The sequence below is a fragment of the Oncorhynchus keta genome, chromosome 30 (assembly GCF_023373465.1).
Source record: "Oncorhynchus keta strain PuntledgeMale-10-30-2019 chromosome 30, Oket_V2, whole genome shotgun sequence".
NCBI lineage: Eukaryota > Metazoa > Chordata > Actinopteri > Salmoniformes > Salmonidae > Oncorhynchus > Oncorhynchus keta.
In genome coordinates, this window is record NC_068450.1 from 7,465,133 (window position 1) to 7,484,772 (window position 19,640).

Below are 19,640 nucleotides of genomic sequence, written 5' to 3' on the forward strand. Positions count from 1 at the left end.
AGCGCCATGCTCTACCAACTGAGCTACAGAAGGACCACTTTATTTCACACGAATTGACTGGCTTGATGTATTTCCTGGCTATGTAAATGCTTTCATGGAATAATGATTCATCTCTCTATTGGGACATAAATTGTTAAAATGTCAGGGATCTAAGTGCATTCACTGCAAATACATGCTCGATTCTCGTGTGAATAATCAACAGGGAGAGATATAAATTTGGACATTGCGGGTACGTTAGAATTTAGTTATACATTTGTAAACAGTAGGTCATCATATTGACAACAACAGAAACTTAATTATAATAACATAATGCATGTTTAAAAGTGTTTAGATCTTTAAACTAATGATAGTAACTTCAGGTAAAAAAAACGTCTGGAAACTGTCAATAAAACACATTGAAATTGCATCAGTCATAATAGCAGATTTTTGGAGACATCTAATTGTTGGCCAACACCAGTGGTCACCAACCGGTTTATCGTGATCAACTTGTCCATCTCCCAGGCATTACTAGGCAATCGCCAAACATTTCTGTAAAAAACCCAAACCATAAAGCCTTGTGTTCCTCATGTTTTGTTATTAGTCTCAGGCTGTTGGTGGTAGGTGCAGCCAATGCAGCCAACAGTTTGCGCCAGGTAGGCCATTTCATGTGTCTGAAGGTACAAGCTCTGCCTTCCCGGTTGGCCTGGAGAGGAAATCAAGTGCGCTACGCCACCGCTGGCCAATCAGATTGTTCAGACGACCGAGTCTGCAGTAACGTAGCAAGCATAAAAGAAAACTACGATAAAATTGATACTGTGAGATTTCAAAACGTTTAAAACCATGACTAGAGATAGACTATAAAGAAATACAGCAAAGAGCTGCTGTTTGTATGAAGTATGTATGGTTTGGTTACAGCCACAGGACAGAGGAGCCTCTTAAAGAAGAAGTTACAGGTCTGTGAGAGCCAGAAAATCTTGCTTGTTTGTAGGTGACCAAATACTTGTTTTACACCATAATTTGCAAATAAATTCATAAAAAATTCTACAATCTGATTTTCTTGAATGAAAATGACATGCGATTGTCATCGTTTTAAGAGGGCGAACTTGCAAAATTGTTGGCTGACTAAATACTTTTTTGCCCCACTGTATGTGTGTTTTTCTTTTACCTTTATTTAACCAGGCAAGTCAGTTAAGAACACATTCTTATTTTCAATGACGGCCTGGGAACAGTGGGTTAACTGCTTGTTCAGGGGCAGAACGACAGATTTGTACCTTGTCAGCTCGGGGGTTTGAACTCGCAACCTTCCGGTTACTAGTCCAACGCTCTAACCACTAGGCTACCCTGCCGCCCCAGTGTAGTGAGTTGATGTTTAAGTTCTCACTCAGCACCGTCAACACTTTGTATTCAACACTTTCATAACCCATTAAATGCTCGTTGTACCTATTTCCACTCAGCGCTACAACAAGCACCGCAGCGGTAACGAACGAGTAGGAAAGTGTATCTGTAGGCTTGCGTTGTTATTATTATTAGCGACTTGGGTGTTTTTTAATATCGAGGTAATATTTCACTTTCTCTGGGAGTAACGACCTGAATTTGTGCATGATGCAGAAATAATGCGGTGCGACTCGAGTTTCGCCATCAGCTGGAAGACGGTGTCCCTTTTGGGTCAGTGTCAGTGGAGGAAAGCGAAAGAGTAGGGATGTTGAGTGACGGACCCTCAGCCTGCTGCTCTCTCTCTCTGCTGAGACTGACCCTCAGTTTGCTGCTCTCTCCCTCTGCTGAGACTGACCCTCAGTCTGCTGCTCTCTCTCTCTGCTGAGACTGACCCTCAGCCTGCTGCTCTCTCCCTCTGCTGAGACTGACCCTCAGTCTGCTGCTCTCTCCTTCCGCTGAGACTGACCCTCAGTCTGCTGCTCTCTCCCTCTGCTGAGACTGACCCTCAGTCTGCTGCTCTCTCCCTCTGCTGAGACTGACCCTCAGTCTGCTGCTCTCTCCTTCCGCTGAGACTGACCCTCAGTCTGCTGCTCTCTCCTTCCGCTGAGACTGACCCTCAGTCTGCTGCTCTCTCCTTCCGCTGAGACTGACCCTCAGTCTGCTGCTCTCTCCCTCTGCTGAGACTGACCCTCAGTCTGCTGCTCTCTCCTTCCGCTGAGACTGACCCTCAGCCTGCTGCTCTCTCCTTCCGCTGAGACTGACCCTCAGTCTGCTGCTCTCTCCTTCCGCTGAGACTGACCCTCAGCCTGCTGCTCTCTCCTTCCGCTGAGACTGACCCTCAGCCTGCTGCTCTCTCCTTCCGCTGAGACTGACCCTCAGCCTGCTGCTCTCTCCCTCTGCTGAGACTGACCCTCAGTCTGCTGCTCTCTCCTTCCGCTGAGACTGACCCTCAGCCTGCTGCTCTCTCCTTCCGCTGAGACTGACCCTCAGCCTGCTGCTCTCTCCTTCCGCTGAGACTGACCCTCAGCCTGCTGCTCTCTCCCTCCGCTGAGACTGACCCTCAGCCTGCTGCTCTCTCCCTCTGCTGAGACTGACCCTCAGCCTGCTGCTCTCTCCTTCCGCTGAGACTGACCCTCAGCCTGCTGCTCTCTCCTTCCGCTGAGACTGACCCTCAGCCTGCTGCTCTCTCCCTCTGCTGAGACTGACCCTCAGCCTGCTGCTCTCTCCTTCCGCTGAGACTGACCCTCAGCCTGCTGCTCTCTCCCTCTGCTGAGACTGACCCCAGCCTGCTGCTCTCTCCCTCTGCTGAGACTGACCCTCAGCCTGCTGCTCTCTCCTTCCGCTGAGACTGACCCTCAGCCTGCTGCTCTCTCCTTCCGCTGAGACTGACCCTCAGCCTGCTGCTCTCTCCCTCTGCTGAGACTGACCCTCAGCCTGCTGCTCTCTCCTTCCGCTGAGACTGACCCTCAGTCTGCTGCTCTCTCCCTCTGCTGAGACTGACCCTCAGTCTGCTGCTCTCTCCCTCTGCTGAGACTGACCCTCAGTCTGCTGCTCTCTCCTTCCGCTGAGACTGACCCTCAGCCTGCTGCTCTCTCCTTCCGCTGAGACTGACCCTCAGCCTGCTGCTCTCTCCTTCCGCTGAGACTGACCCTCAGCCTGCTGCTCTCTCCTTCCGCTGAGACTGACCCCAGCCTGCTGCTCTCTCCTTCTGCTGAGACTGACCCTCAGCCTGCTGCTCTCTCCTTCTGCTGAGACTGACCCCAGCCTGCTGCTCTCTCCTTCCGCTGAGACTGACCCTCAGTCTGCTGCTCTCTCCTCTGCTGAGACTGACCCTCAGTCTGCTGCTCTCTCCCTCTGCTGAGACTGACCCCCAGCCTGCTGCTCTCTCCTTCCGCTGAGACTGACCCTCAGTCTGCTGCTCTCTCCCTCCGCTGAGACTGACCCTCAGTCTGCTGCTCTCTCCCTCTGCTGAGACTGACCCCCAGCCTGCTGCTCTCTCCTTCCGCTGAGACTGACCCTCAGTCTGCTGCTCTCTCCCTCCACTGAGACTGACCCTCAGTCTGCTGCTCTCTCCCTCTGCTGAGACTGACCCCCAGCCTGCTGCTCTCTCCTTCCGCTGAGACTGACCCTCAGTCTGCTGCTCTCTCCCTCCACTGAGACTGACCCTCAGTCTGCTGCTCTCTCCCTCTGCTGAGACTGACCCTCAGCCTGCTGCTCTCTCTCTCTGCTGAGACTGACCCTCAGCCTGCTGCTCTCTCCTTCCGCTGAGACTGACCCTCAGTCTGCTGCTCTCTCCTTCCGCTGAGACTGACCCTCAGTCTGCTGCTCTCTCCTTCCGCTGAGACTGACCCTCAGATGCAGCCACCACCAGCCCAGTAAAATAAAGTGTGATCACTCAGCTGTGCCTCACAAGTAATACAACAGTGGATCTATTACTGGTGTGATCATATAGCCTACCTCAAATTTTGAAATATAATTTAAAGAAAGTGTCCCGAACAGCAATGCATTGGCAGGTCAATTCAAGCAAAGTCAGTATACGGTGATAATGTATTGGGCCTATAGCTTACTGCTCAAACCTCATGGCTACAGTACTGTTTTTAATTGGTTATTGTTGCATAGGCTTACATTTTTGTTATGCAAAATAAAGAAAATCAGAGCTGTAGATCCCAGGCATGCATTTTTGAGTCAGGAAGTTATCTTGATTCAGAAAAAAACTTGGTGACCTATGACCTACACATTTCCAAAATGCCAACTCACACAGCTATCCATACATAGATTTGAATATTTATTATTATTATTATTATTATTGTTATATATCAAACTAAATAAGTATTTTCAGTTCTATTTTCTTCAGATTTAGGTCAGGCAGCAAGAGACGAGACAGAGAAGCTCTAATTCTTCTGTTTATTCAATACTGTTGATCTGAACGCCTCAGTCTGTTTAGTCTTGACAAGAATGACTTGTACCACCTTTTCTTTGGGACAGGATCTCTCCACATTGCAGGGCCTTCAGACATGTATACACTTGGCCATATCGTTTGCATGCTTGTCACAAACCAGTCCGACCGTTTCCTCTTCAAAGTATCTGTCTTGGCCTGCTATCATCAGCTCCCCCCAACCAATTTGTCATTCTAAGCCTGGCCTTATTGCTGCCAGCACTGGGATGATGGCAGCGCAGCTTCTCTGATCCAGGCAGTGACTAGGGACAAAGCCAAGTGTTACAGAGCTACACTGGGACAGAAGCTCTTCAGTCACTTCCTGATCCACGGCTCCAAGGGCAGAGCAGAACTGGTTTTGGAACACTTCTCATTCGTTGCAGAGTGGAAGCTCATCTCATCCACTGTGTGTATGTGTGTGTGTGTGTGTGTGTGTGTGTGTGTGTGTGTGTGTGTGTGTGTGTGTGTGTGTGTGTGTGTGTGTGTGTGTGTGTGTGTGTGTGTGTGTGTGTGTGTGTGTGTGTGTGTGTGTGTGTGTGTGTGTGTGTGTGTGTGTGTGTGTGTGTGTGTGTGTGTGTGTGTGTGCGTGTGCGCGTGCGTGCGTGCGTGTGTGTGCGTGCGCGTGCGTGCGTGCGTGCGTGCGTGTGTGTGTGTGTGTTAGACACAGATACAATTATCAGAGAATGAGGCTAAGCCACTTTTCTTCTGCAATTATTGTGTTGCCTTTGGACGTCTGTACACAAAATGTCATTTTCAAGTTGCCATCTCTTCTTACAAATGTTTCTCGTAGGGACAATACGGAAACACAGAGCGGCTTTTTATCACGTCATTATGTATTGCATTTCACCAATCTGTTAATTCCATGACTTGAATATTATGATGCTGCTGTGCTTTTAAAGCTTATCTGAAACGGCTGCACAGTTCACTTTCAGCAGTTTGCTTTACTTTAAAGAGCCTTTAAAAAGTCTTAAAGAGAATATTGAAGAAATGTACAGCTACTTCTGAGTGCCAGGAAGACTAAACACTACAGTCCATGAAAGACTAGAGCATCATAAAACAAAACAAGATAATTACTGTGTTTAACGTTGTTGTTATCGTGAAACACAAACATACTACGGTGATAAAGTATTTGCTTTGTCAAAAGAAGTGCACTGGACAGTTGTTGTGTGGACTGAGGTAGGGGCCGCCTGAAAGGCATACCTAGCCTTTTAACAGTGAGGAACACACGGATGTCACAAACAAGACATCAAGAGAAACAGCCAGCTGGTCCCTAACCTTCAGTCGGTCTGTGTCCCATATGTAGTACAAGTACTACACAGCACAAAAACATCCTGTGGCGTTCTGAACATTAGCATCGAATCGCCCCATGCGATAAGCAACTTTTCAGGGTAGTCAGGACCCAATATACACAGTCAGTTAGGAAAGGTAAGGATGGCTTTTTCAAACATAAATTCGCATCCTGTAGCACTAACTCCAAAGGGTTCTGGGACACTGCACAGTCCATGGAGAATAAGAGCATCTCCTCCCAGCTGCCCACTGCTCTGAGGCTAAGAAACACTGTCACCACTGATAAATCTACGATAATCGATAATTTCAGTAAGCATTTTTCTATGGTTGGCCATGCTTTCCACCTGGCTACCCCAACCCCGGCCAACAGCTCTGCACCCCCCGCAGCAACTTGCTTCTCATCCAGACAGCTGATGTTCTGAAAGAGCTGCAAAATCTGGATCCCTACAAATCAGCCGGGCTAGACAATCTGGACCCTCTCTTTCTAAAATGATCTGCTGAAATTGTTGTGACCCCTATTGCTAGCCTGTTCAACCTCTCTTTCGTATCGCCTGAGATCCCCAAAGATTGGAAAGCTGCACTATACAGTTGCACTATACAGTTAAATAGCACACCCAACTACCTCATCCCCATATTGTATTTATCTGAGATCCCCAAACATTGGAAAGCAGCTGCGGTCATCCCCCTCTTCAAAGGCGGAGACACTCTAGACCCAAACTGCTAAAGATCTATATCCATCCTGCCCTGCCTTTCTAAAGTCTTCGAAAGTTAACAAACAGATCACCGACCATTACAAAAGCCCCCACCGTACCTTCTCCACTATGCAATCTGGTTTCCGAACTGGTCATGGGTGCACCCTCAGCCACGCTCAAGGTCCTAAACGATATCATAACCGCCATCGATAAAAGACAGTACTGTGCAGCCGTCTTCATCACCCTGGCCAAGGCTTTTGGCTCTGTCAAGCATCGCATTCTTATCGACAGATTCAATATCCTTGGTTTCTCTAATAATTGCTTCACCTGGTTCACCAACTACTTATCAGACAGAGTTCAGTGTCTCAAATCAGAGGGCCTGTTGGCTGGACCTCTGGAAGTCTCTATGGGGGTGCCACAGGGTTCAAATCTCGGGCCAACTCTTTCCTCTGTATGTATCAATGATGTCAGTCTTGCTGCTGGTGATTTTCTGATCCCCCTATATTCAGACGACACCATTCTGTATACATCTGGCACCTCTTTGGACACTGTGTTAACAAACCTCCAAACGAGCTTCAAAGCCATACAACACTCCTTCCGTGGCCTCCAACTGCTTTTAAATGCTAGTAAAACTAAATGCATGCTGTTCAACCGATTGTTGCCTGCACACGCCCGCCCGACGAGCATCACTACTCTGGACGGTTCTGAGTTAGAATATGTGGACAACTACAAATACCTAGGTGTCTGGTTAGTCTGTAAACTCTCCTTCCAGACTCATATTAACCATCTCCAATCCAAAATTAAATCTAGAATTGGCAACCAATTTCGCAACAAAGCCTCCTTCACTCATGCCTCCTTCACTCACACTCACCCTCGTAAAACTGGCTATCCTACCGATACTTGACTTCGGCGATGTCATTTACAAAATAGCCCCCAACACTCTACTCAGCAAACTGGATGTAGTCTATCACAGCGCCATCCGTTTTGTCACCAAAGCCCCATATACTACCCACCACTGCAACCTGTATGCTCTCGTTCGCTGGCCCTCACTTCATACTCATCGCCAAAACCACTGGCTCCAGGTCATCTATAAGTTTACTAGATAAAGTCCCCCCTTATCTCAGCTCGCTGGTCACCATAGCAACGCCCACCCGTAGCACGCACTCCAGCAGGTATATTTCACTGGTCATCCCCAAAGCCAACACTTCCTTTGGCCACCTTTCCTTCCAGTTCTCTGCTGCCAATGACTGGAACGAATTGCAAAAATCACCGAAGCTGGAGTCTTATATCTCCCTCACTAGCTTTAAGCACCAGCTGTCGGAGCATCTTACCCGATCAATGTACCTGTACTCAGCCATCTGTAAATAGCCCACCAGACTACCTCATCCCCATATTGTATTTATCCTCTGTCTCTTTTGCACCCCGGTATCTCTACTTGCACACCTATCACTCCAGTGTTAATGCTAAATTGTAGTTGTTTTGCCTCTATGGCCTATTTATTTATTTATTGCCTTACCTCCCTAATCTTCTACATTTGCGCATACTGTACATAGAGTTTTATATTGTGTTATGGACTGTATGTTTGTTTATGTATAACTCTTTGTTGTTTTTGTTTTTGCCACACTGCTTTGCTTTATCTTGGCCAGGTCGCAACTGGCTTACCTGGTTAAATAAAGATGAAGTAAAAACATATATATATATATATAAGTGAAACTGATTGAATCCTTCCAGACTCATTCACAATCACACACTACAGTAGGGCCTTCTAAATCACGGTTAGCAAGATAAAAGACTGGCGCCATTTAACAGCAATATAACAAGGGGGGAACCTTTCGCTTCAACAGACGACCACTTCAAGGCTCAGTACTGAAACAAATGAGTAGGTATATTTTCAGAAATGTGGTGACGGGGGGTCTAGTCTGGCCTGTAAGGATACATAGATTGGCTCTCTTTGAAATTGGGAATGCATTAGTCATGCTTTAATTAATCCCAAACAGAATTCAAGAGGCTGCACATCAAAATGCAAAGGTCTAAAAGGTCTCTTTCCAATCTCTCCGGTCTCTTTCCAGTCTCTCCAGTCTTTCCAGTCTCTGTCCAGTCTCTCCATTCTTTCCAGTCTCTTTCCAGTCTCTTTCCAGTCTCTCCAGTCTTTCCAGTCTCTGTCCAGTCTCTTTCCAGTCTCTCCAGTCTTGCCAGTCTCTTTCCAGTCTATCCAGTCTATCCAGTCTTTCCAGTCTCTTTCCAGTCTCTCCAGTCTTTCCAGTGTCTGTCCAGTCTCTCCAGTCTTTCCAGTCTCTCTAGTCTCTACAGTCTCTCTAGTCTCTACAGTCTCTCTAGTCTCTCCAGTCTCTCCAGTCTCTCTAGTCTCTACAGTCTCTCTAGTCTGTCCAGTCTCTCCAGTCTCTCCAGTCTCTCTAGTTTGTCCAGTCTCTCTAGTCTCTACAGTCTCTCCAGTCTCTCTAGTCTCTCCAGTCTCTCTAGTCTGTCCAGTCTCTCTAGTCTCTACAGTCTCTCTAGTCTCTCCAGTCTCTCTAGTCTCTCCAGTCTCTCCAGTCTCTCTAGTCTCTCCAGTCTCTCCAGTCTCTCTAGTCTCTCCAGTCTCTCTAGTCTCTCTAGTCTCTCCAGCCTCTCCAGTCTCTCTAGTCTTCTAGTCTCTCCAGTCTCTCCAGTCTTCTAGTCTCTCCAGTCTCTCCAGTCTCTCCAGTCTCTCTAGTCTCTCCAGTCTTTCCAGTCTCTCCAGTCTCTCCAGTCTCTCCAGTCTTTCCAGTCTCTCCAGTCTCTCCAGTCTCTCTAGTCTCTCCAGTCTCTCTAGTCTCTCCAGTCTCTCTAGTCTCTCTAGTCTCTCCAGCCTCTCCAGTCTCTCTAGTCTCTAGTCTCCAGTCTCTCCAGTCTCTCCAGTCTCTCCAGTCTCTCTAGTCTCTCCAGTCTCTCCAGTCTCTCCAGTCTCTCCAGTCTCTCCAGTCTCTCTAGTCTCTCCAGTCTCTCTAGTCTCTCCAGTCTCTCTAGTCTCAGTCTCTCCAGTCTCTCTTCTAGTCTTTCCAGTCTCTCCAGTCTCTCTAGTCTCTCCAGTCTCTCTAGTCTCTCCAGTCTCTCCAGTCTCTCCAGTCTCTCCAGTCTCTCTCTCAGTCTCTCTAGTCTCTCCAGTCTCTCCAGTCTCTCCAGTCTCTCTAGTCTTCTAGTCTCTCCAGTCTCTCCAGTCTCTCCAGTCTCTCTAGTCTCTCCAGTCTCTCCAGTCTAGTCTCTCCAGTCTCTCCAGTCTTTCCAGTCTCTCCAGTCTCTCTAGTCTCTCCAGTCTCTCTAGTCTCTCCAGTCTCTCTAGTCTCTCTAGTCTCTCCAGCCTCTCCAGTCTCTCTAGTCTTCTAGTCTCTCCAGTCTCTCCAGTCTCTCTAGTCTCTCCAGTCTCTCTAGTCTCTCCAGTCTTTCCAGTCTCTCCAGTCTCTCTAGTCTCTCCAGTCTCTCTAGTCTCTCCAGTCTCTCTAGTCTCTCCAGTCTCTCCAGTCTCTCCAGTCTCTCTCAGTCTCTCCAGTCTCTCCAGTCTCTCTAGTCTCTCCAGTCTCTCCAGTCTCTCCAGTCTCTCCAGTCTCTCCAGTCTCTCCAGTCTCTCCAGTCTCTCTAGTCTCTCCAGTCTCTCCAGTCTCTCCAGTCTGTCCAGTCTGTCCAGTCTCTCCAGTCTCTCCAGTCTCTCTAGTCTCTCTAGTCTCTCCAGTCTCTCCAGTCTCTCCAGTCTCTCCAGTCTCTCTAGTCTCTCTAGTCTCTCTAGTCTCTCTAGTCTCTCCAGTCTCTCCAGTCTGTCCAGTCTCTCCAGTCTCTCCAGTCTCTCTAGTCTCTCTAGTCTCTCCAGTCTCTCCAGTCTGTCCAGTCTGTCCAGTCTCTCCAGTCTCTCCAGTCTCAAAGGGAAGGAGGCAACAGTGTATCAGTAGAACCGACCGGCTGGCCTGTAATGTGGTGAACAGATGATCATTACCATACACACATATTTGCCCATTTCACTTCCAAGTTAGACTCCTCCTCTTGTTCCTTGAATTGAAAGTCACACATGTTCTACCTGTCCAAATCCTACCAGATGTGTTGAGTCACAACTCTGATTTCATAAGAAGTCTCAGGCTAATAATATTAACAATAGTACTGGGAAACATTTGAAGGTTGTCCCTTTTGTGTGTGTGTGTGTGTGTGTGTCAAAGCAACCTCCGAAAGGAATACGTGCAAATAGATTATTTTTTTATTTTTTGCAAACAGGCAAAATGTTCAAATACAATGTCATCTCAATATACATCTCATATCAATATACAAACACACAAATCCAGTGAGCAAATCTTAATCAACTGGAGTTGTTCCACAAAACCTGCACCTTTCAGGTGTGTTATAAGGATAACGCTGTAATGACCTTGATTTGAACTTCATCCCTGGTGACAATCAGTCCCATTCCAGCAGCATGCTTCAGTAATCAACTCTGCTGAGCGTGATGATGGACGTCAAATATACCCAACTCCCACACCGTGTACCCTATATAGTGTAATACTTTTGACCAGAGCCCAAAGTAGTGCACTATATATGGAATAGGCTGCCATTTTGGATGTAGACATAGAAACATCACTCACACCGGAAGAGATGGAGGGGACCTTATGTACCACTTGGCTAGATGAAGAGATGGAGGGGACCTTATGTACCACTTGGCTAGATGAAGAGATGGGGGGGACCTTGTGCACCGCTTGGCTAGATGAAGAGATGGAGGGGACCTTATGTACCACTTGGCTAGATGAAGAGATGGAGGGGACTTTATGTACCACTTGGCTAGATGAAGAGATGGGGGGGACCTTGTGCACCGCTTGGCTAGATGAAGAGATGGAGGGGACCTTATGTACCACTTGGCTAGATGAAGAGATGGAGGGGACCTTATGTACCACTTGGCTAGATGAAGAGATGGAGGGGACCTTATGCACCGCTTGGCTAGATGAAGAGATAGAGGGGACCTTATGTACCACTTGGCTAGATGAAGAGATGGAGGGGACCTTATGCACCACTTGGCTAGATGAAGAGATGGAGGGGACCTTATGCACCGCTTGGCTAGATGAAGAGATGGAGGGGACTTTATGTACCACTTGGCTAGATGAAGAGATGGAGGGGACCTTATGCACCGCTTGGCTAGATGAAGAGATGGAGGGGACCTTATGTACCACTTCGCTAGATGAAGAGATGGAGGGGACCTTATGCACCACTTTGCTAGATGAAGAGATGGAGGGGACCTTATGTACCACTTCGCTAGATGAAGAGATGGAGGGGACCTTATGCACCACTTGGCTAGATGACACGTAGAGCAAGGGAATACTTTGAGTTACAGAGATAGCCATGGGTTAGGGCCTGTTCAAAAGTCAAAAGTAGTGCACTATATAGGGAATATGGTGCCATTTGGTCACTAGCATCTATTGCAACCTAACGGATTGGGACAAGGCTAAAGGAAGGCTTTATCTGTTAGGACACATACAGATACATTTATTTTGTCATTGTTATTAATGTAACCTTTTTTGTAAACTAGACAATTCAGTTACGAACAAATTCTAATTTACAATGATGGCCTATTGACCTTTGAATGCTAAAAAGGTCAATAGTGGCCTTGGGGCGAGAACATTTGATTTGGACCCGTAGTTGCAGCCCGGTAACATATCTAAAAACTGTCAATCATTTCAGTTCCTCAGTAGAATATCATTTGAAAAGGCACAGCAGTTTGACAGGTTATCATGAATCGCAAGTCTTGAGGAAATTTTTTAAAAAAGTGTTAGACTTTAGACCACACAACAATATGTTTTATATTGACACGTTCATCATCGCCAGCAGCAGAGCACAGTGGCAGCAGTAGAGCACTGTGGCATCAGTAGAGCACCGTGGCAGTAGAAGAGCACTGTGGCAGCAGTAGAGCACCGTGGCAGTAGTAGAGCACTGTGGCAGCAGTAGAGCACCGTGGCAGTAGTAGAGCACTGTGGCATCAGTAGAGCACCGTGGCAGTAGTAGAGCACTGTGGCAGCAGTAGAGCACTGTGGCAGCGGCAGAGCACTGTGGCAGCAGTAGAGCACTGTGGCAGCAGTAGAGCACTGTGGCAGCAGTAGAGCACTGTGGCAGTAGTAGAGCACTGTGGCAGCAGTAGAGCACTGTGGCAGCAGTAGAGCACTGTGGCAGTAGTAGAGCACTGTGGCAGCAGTAGAGCACTGTGGCAGCAGTAGAGCACCGTGGCAGTAGTAGAGCACTGTGGCAGCAGTAGAGCACTGTGGCAGCGGCAGAGCACTGTGGCAGCAGTAGAGCACTGTGGCAGCAGTAGAGCACTGTGGCAGCAGTAGAGCACTGTGGCAGCGGCAGAGCACTGTGGCAGCAGTAGAGTACTGTGGCAGCAGTAGAGCACTGGGGCAGCAGTAGAGCACAGTGGCAGCAGTAGAGCACTGTGGCATCAGCAGAGCACTGTGGCAGCATAGCACCGTGGCAGTAGTAGAGCACTGTGGCAGCAGTAGAGCACCGTGGCAGTAGTAGAGCACTGTGGCAGTAGTAGAGCACTGTGGCAGCAGTAGAGCACCGTGGCATCAGCAGAGCACTGTGGCAGCATAGCACCGTGGCAGTAGTAGAGCACCGTGGCAGCAGTAGAGCACCGTGGCAGTAGTAGAGCACTGTGGCAGCAGTAGAGCACCGTGGCAGTAGTAGAGCACCGTGGCAGCAGTAGAGCACCGTGGCAGTAGTAGAGCACTGTGGCCGCAGTAGAGCACCGTGGCAGTAGTAGAGCACTGTGGCAGCAGTAGAGCACTGTGGCAGCAGTAGAGCACCATGACAACAGTAGAGCACTGTGGCAGCAGTAGAGCACTGTGGCAACAGTAGAGCACTGTGGCAGCAGTAGAGCACCGTCACAACAGTAGAGCACTGTGGCAGCAGTAGAGCACTGTGGCAACAGTAGAGCACTGTGGCAACAGTAGAGCACCGTGACAACAGTAGAGCACTGTGGCAGCAGTAGAGCACTGTGGCAACAGTAGAGCACTGTGGCAGCAGTACCACGTCCTTGTAAGCACGGTTATACATTTGGTGTTTAATATCCCACACAACTTAGTTTGTATTTGGTGTAATTGTATTTTCAAGGTAATACCAAATTGCCGTTGACCTTTGACATCTGAGGTCATAAATATATGCTCTTCTATTTTTTTAATCCTCCACCCAAAAACAAAAATACTCCCTTTGTTCAGAAGCACTTCCCCTGTCTTTGTAAGAGTTTGTATTATTATTACTATTAATATTGGGATATGAACAATAGACTTTGTAACATCCTGTTGTGATTTCCTTGTGTTAGGCAGCACCACTCTGTTTTTGAGACAAATCCTTAATCCTCACAAGATAATGACTATGTAATCCCGATTCCCAGATGAGGGCGTTGGTGAAAAGACATTTCGTGGCCAAAATAAATTCTACTGAAGACAAAAGACATGACGTCAGACTCATTAAAATACAGGACGATTAGAATAAAGAGAGCATGAAGAAGACAAGTCCACTGACTGTCCAATCCTTAACACAATGAATAAATCGTGTTATTTTATATCAAAAATGTATATATATTTTTTTAATGTCTTCTGAATCTCATATTTGCAAGCCAAGCTTCACCTACAGTATTGTGCTTACACTCACCCCAGAGCCTACACATACACCCACAGAAACATTCAGCACTTCTATGTGCCAGGCTGAACTGTGTGGAAATGATTCATGTTCCTGAAATATTTCACAGCATAATTAATAGTGTTTTAAGATTGAATTATAATAATAACGAATGCGTCGTCACGACTTGTGCAATGATCTTTCTCTTTATTTCACCACCAAATAAAATCGAGGAATATAGCTAATTGTTATTCAAATTATATTGAAATAGTGAGTATAATCGGAGGGATGCAGTAAAGCATCCCCGATGCATCATCTTCATGAATATGCGTTTTCTTGAGAAACAGTCTCAGAATCTTCTTCTCAGCATGACTCTGTTTTCAAAAGGACTGGTTCATGGTCATCACAGTCCTGTGATCCTCATCATCCTTCCTGGAAACTTAAGAGAGTCAGAGCACAGCAGTGCTGGTCCTTAAAACACACAAATACACACAAACACCAACAGAAGGACTGTGGTCTGACTAAAGAGTGCCTCTCTCCATCTTTCTCCCTTTCTCGATTACTCTATCTCTCACTCCACCTCTGTCTTTCTCTCTCTCTCTCCAGCTCTCCATGACTCCTCTGCCTCTCTCATATTCCCTCCCTTCCTCTCTCCCTATCTCCCTTCCTCTATCTCTGTGTGTGTGAGGTTACTGGATGCCCACCTCAGGCTACAGGCCATCCCTCCTACCACTTCAACCTTCAATCATGCAACCCCAGGGGGGGCCCCCGAAAGGAGTAAAGAGAACAAGCCATGCCCACCCTGGTGCCATTGTCTGAGATGAGGCAGGCTCAGGGCCCTTGGCATGCAGTGGAGAGCTGGTGTATGTCTGAAGGGAAGGCAGGCTCAGGGTCCTTGGCAGGGAGTGGAGAGCTGGTCTATGTCTGAAGGGAAGGCAGACTCAGGGTCCTTGGCAGGGAGTGGAGAGCTGGTGTATGTCTGAAGGGAAGGCAGACTCAGGGTCCTTGGCAGGGAGTGGAGAGCTGGTGTATGTCTGAAGGGAAGGCAGACTCAGGGGCCTTGGCAGGGAGTGGAGAGCTGGTGTATGTCTGAAGGGAAGGCAGACTCAGGGTCCTTGGCAGGGAGTGGAGAGCTGGTGTATGTCTGAAGGGATGGCAGACTCGGGGTCCTTGGCAGGGAGTGGAGAGCTGGTGTATGTCTGAAGGGAAGGCAGACTCAGGGTCCTTGGCAGGGAGTGGAGAGCTGGTGTATGTCTGAAGGGAAGGCAGACTCGGGGCCCTTGGCAGGGAGTGGAGAGCTGGTGTATGTCTGAAGGGAAGGCAGACTCGGGGCCCTTGGCAGGGAGTGGAGAGCTGGTGTATGTCTGAAGGGAAGGCAGACTCAGGGTCCTTGGCAGGGAGTGGAGAGCTGGTGTATGTCTGAAGGGAAGGCAGACTCAGGGTCCTTGGCAGGGAGTGGAGAGCTGGTGTATGTCTGAAGGGAAGGCAGACTCGGGGCCCTTGGCAGGGAGTGGAGAGCTGGTGTACGGTACACTGGAGTACTCATTATGCCTCTGTAGGGACTGTACTCCAGGGCATCCAATGTGTTGCTGAGCAGCTCATTAGGGAGCTCTGCTGCAGCCCAGAAGCGCGAGGAGCACCGGAGAGATAAGGAAGGGGAGGGCTGCTCATTACGGAGCTCTGCTCCAGCCCAGAAGCACGCGGAGCACGAGGAGTACGAGGAGCACGAGGAGCACCGGAGAGAAGAAGGAAGGGGAGGGCTGCCACATCACACTTAATCAGGAGACACCTGTAGACACCTGCACCTCTTTGCCTCTCGTCATCCGCCCTCCTCATCTTCATCCTCTTCCTCAACCAATTGGTTGGTTTGGATGTGGTTGTCTACACCTTCTGGGACTGCATGCAAGGCTTGCTTGTTTTAGTGAAGAAATAAGGAGATACATTTAAACATATTGGATAATACCAATTATGCAAATTATACTTATAGTGTGACATGTCCTCTAAACCTCCTGGTGAAGGAAGGAGATAACCAGAATCTGTCAATGTCCTCCTTCATATATATATATTTGTTTAACCTTAATTTAACTAACCTGTGGGTTTATATGACTTGTTCCTCTTCTGGACCAAGAATCACAGTTGTCTAATGGATCGAAGAATGAAGACTTAACTGAGGCATCAGCACTGTGACGCGCATATACAGAGTGGATCAGGATAAACAGGTTGACACATCGTTGACACTGAATTATAGCAAATTAGGGAAAAACTTCCATTATCGAGGGAAGAAGACATTGCTACCCTATTGCATCCTTAAAAAGCACGAGGACTGACAAATTCCACAAGCACAGGGAAGAGATTAAAACTCTATCACATTCTCAAACTGTATGTATACTGCCTAATTCTGCTGAATAATTACATCTTGTTTTAAACATAACCTTATTAAGTTTACTTTGATTATAAAGTCATAACCCTGTCTTACTCTTAGATAGCTATGGTAATAAACACAGTATACTGTGTATAACAGATTAATATTGTCATACAAATATATCTCATCTATGCGCTTAAGATTCCACAGATTAGATCCAACAATAGTTGGGCTATTTAAAACCATGCTCTGATAAGCCTGACTGTCAGAGTTCTGCAATGTAAACCACAACTAGATCCTTTGGAATAATAATAATAATAATAAGTTACAGTTTACCAGAACAGTTCTCATGTGTTTGACACTGGCAAAATCATCCCCCCCCCCTTCCGTTGAGTATATTGTACTGTCATGAAAAATAATAACCACGATATGTGCAAGGTTTGTCAAAACAAATCAAATGTCAACAAAAGTAGAGATTACTTTGAAATGCTTACTTAAAAACCATTTCGCAATGACGCAGAGTAAAACAATAAGATAATAAAAAGGCTATACACACTACAAGGTGGACCGGTATTGAGTCAATGTGCAGGAGTATGAGGTAGTTGAGGTATTGAGTCAATGTGCAGGAGTATGAGGTAGTTGAGGTACTGAGTCAATGTGCAGGGGTTCATGGTAGTTGAGGAACTGAGTCAATGTGCAGGGGTACAAGGTAGTTGAGGAACTGAGTCAATGTGCAGGGATTCATGGTTGCTGAGGTACTGGGTCAATGTGCAGGGGTATGAGGTACAGTAGTTGAGGTACTGAGTCAATGTGCAGGGATATGGGGTAGTTGAGGAACTGAGTCAATGTGCAGGGGTATGGGGTAGTTGAGGTACTGAGTCAATGTGCAGGGGTACGAGCTAGTTGAGGTACTGAGTCAATGTGCAGGGGTACGAGGTAGTTGAGGTACTGAGTCAATGTGCAGGGGTACGAGGTAGTTGAGGTACTGAGTCAATGTGCAGGGGTACGAGGTAGTTGAGGTACTGAGTCAATGTGCAAGGGTGCGAGGTAGTTGAGGTACTGAGTCAATGTGCAGGGGTACGAACTGGTTGAGGTACTGAGTCAATGTGCAGGGGTACGAGGTAGTTGAGGAACTGAGTGAATTTTAATTTTTTTATTTTACCTTTATTTAACCAGGCAAGTCAGTTAAGAACAAATTCTTATTTTCAATGACGGCCTAGGAACAGTGGGTTCAGGGGCAGAACGACAGATTTGTACCTTGTCAGCTCGGGCGTTTGAACTTGCAACCTTCCGGTTCCTAGTCCAACTCTCTAACCACTAGGCTACATTGCCGCCCCAATGTGCAGGGGTTCATGGTAGTTGAGGTACTGAGTCAATGTGCAGGGTACGAGGTAGTTGAGGTACTGAGTCAATGTGCAGGGGTTCAAGATAGTTGAGGTACTGAGTCAATGTGCAGGGGTACGAGGTAGTTTAGGTACTGAGTCAATGTGCAGGGGTATGAGGTAGTTGAGGTACAGAGTCAATGTGCAGGGGTTCATGGTAGTTGAGGTACTGAGTCAATGTGCAGGGGTACGAGGTAGTTGAGGTACTGAGTCAACGTGCAGGGGTTCAAGGTAGTTGAGGTACTGAGTCAATGTGCAGGGGTACGAGGTAGTTGAGGTACTGAGTCAATGTGCAGGGGTAAGAGGTAGTTGAGGTACTGAGCCAGATGAATATCCACTGTCCTGTATTTCAGATGAATGTCCACTGTCCTGTATTTCAGATGAATGTCCACTGTCCTGTATTTCAGATGAATGTCCACTGTCCTGTATTTCAGATGAATGTCCACTGTCCTGTATTTCAGATGAATGTCCACTGTCCTGTATTTCAGATGAATGTCCACTGTCCTGTATTTCAGATGAATGTCCACTGTCCTGTATTTCAGATGAATGTCCACTGTCCTGTATTTCAGATGAATGTCCACTGTCCTGTATTTCAGATGAATGTCCACTGTCCTGTATTTCAGATGAATGTCCACTGCCCTGCATTTCTAAGTGGGCATTTGGAATAACGGTGATAGATAAATGTTACAGTGGGCGTGAGAAGTGTGTTCTTTGCACAGTCTTGATGTACAGTACAGTGGGGATTAATGAAACCAGTATAATGTAATTTGCATGAGTGAACTGCCTCCGTGATTTATCCTTCCATGCACAGCACACCTCCCCTTAGGTAATGAAACATTCTTTGAAACGAACTGTCAAGCTGTTGTCTTCTACCAGGCATACAAAGAGCTCAGCAAGCGCCTGTGCTTTACAATCTGACACAGTCTTTAAACAAGTGATAGCAATTGCTTCTCCCTGTCTCTGTCTCTGACTGTCTCTCCCTGTCTCTGACTGGCTCTGACTGGCTCTCCCTGTCTCTCTCTGTCTCTGACTGGCTCTCCCTGTCTCTGACTGGCTCTCCCTGGCTCTGACTGGCTCTCCCTGGCTCTGACTGGCTCTCCCTGGCTCTGACTGTCTCTGACTGTCTCTCCCTGGCTCTGACTGTCTCTACCTGTCTCTGACTCTCCCTGGCTCTGACTGGCTCTCCCTGGCTCTGACTGTCTCTCACTGGCTCTGACTGTCTCTCACTGTCTCTCCCTGGCTCTGACTGTCTCTCCCTGGCTCTGACTGTCTCTCCCTGTCTCTGACTCTCACTGTCTCTGACTCTCCCTGGCTCTGACTGGCTCTCCCTGGCTCTGACTGTCTCTCCCTGGCTCTGACTGTCTCTCACTGTCTCTCCCTGGCTCTGACTGTCTCTCCCTGGCTCTGACTGTCTCTCCCTGTCTCTGACTCTCACTGTCTCTGACTCTCCCTGGCTCTGACTGGCTCTCCCTGGCTCTGACTGTCTCTCACTGTCTCTCACTGTCTCTGACTCTGACTGGCTCTTTTATTTTATTTTATTTTACCTTTATTTAACTAGGCAAGTCTGTTAAGAACACATTCTTATGACAGCCTAGGAACAGTGGGTTAACTGCCTGTTCAGGGGCAGAACGACAGATTTGTACCTTGTCAGCTTGAGGATTTGAACTTGCAACCTTTCGGTTACTAGTCCAACGCTCTAACCACTAGGCTACCCTGCCGCTCTGACTGTCTCTCCCTGTCTCTCCCTGTCTCTGACTGTCTCTCCCTGTCTCTGACTGTCTCTCCTTGTCCCTGACTGTCTCTGACTGTCTCTCCCTGGCTCTCCCTGTCTCTGACTGGCTCTGACTGTCTCTCCCTGTCTCTGACTGTCTTTGACTGGCTCTACCTGTCCCTGACTGTCTCTGACTGTCCCTGACTGTCTCTGACTGTCTCTGACTGTCTCTCCCTGTCTC

At 47.6% G+C, this 19,640-nt stretch overlaps 1 protein-coding gene and 1 long non-coding RNA gene across 5 annotated transcripts in view; one reads left to right on the forward strand and one right to left on the reverse strand.

Annotated features, from left to right (window-relative positions):
- Positions 1-19,640, reverse strand: part of LOC118371316 (protocadherin-11 X-linked-like) — a 363,439-nt gene that overhangs the window by 207,452 nt on the left and 136,347 nt on the right. The window lies entirely within an intron of this gene.
- Positions 13,274-18,174, forward strand: LOC127913857 (uncharacterized). The gene is made up of 4 exons (XR_008086993.1): positions 13,274-16,904; positions 17,016-17,103; positions 17,781-17,882; positions 17,920-18,174. It is a non-coding gene; the product is annotated as an uncharacterized LOC127913857 (long non-coding RNA).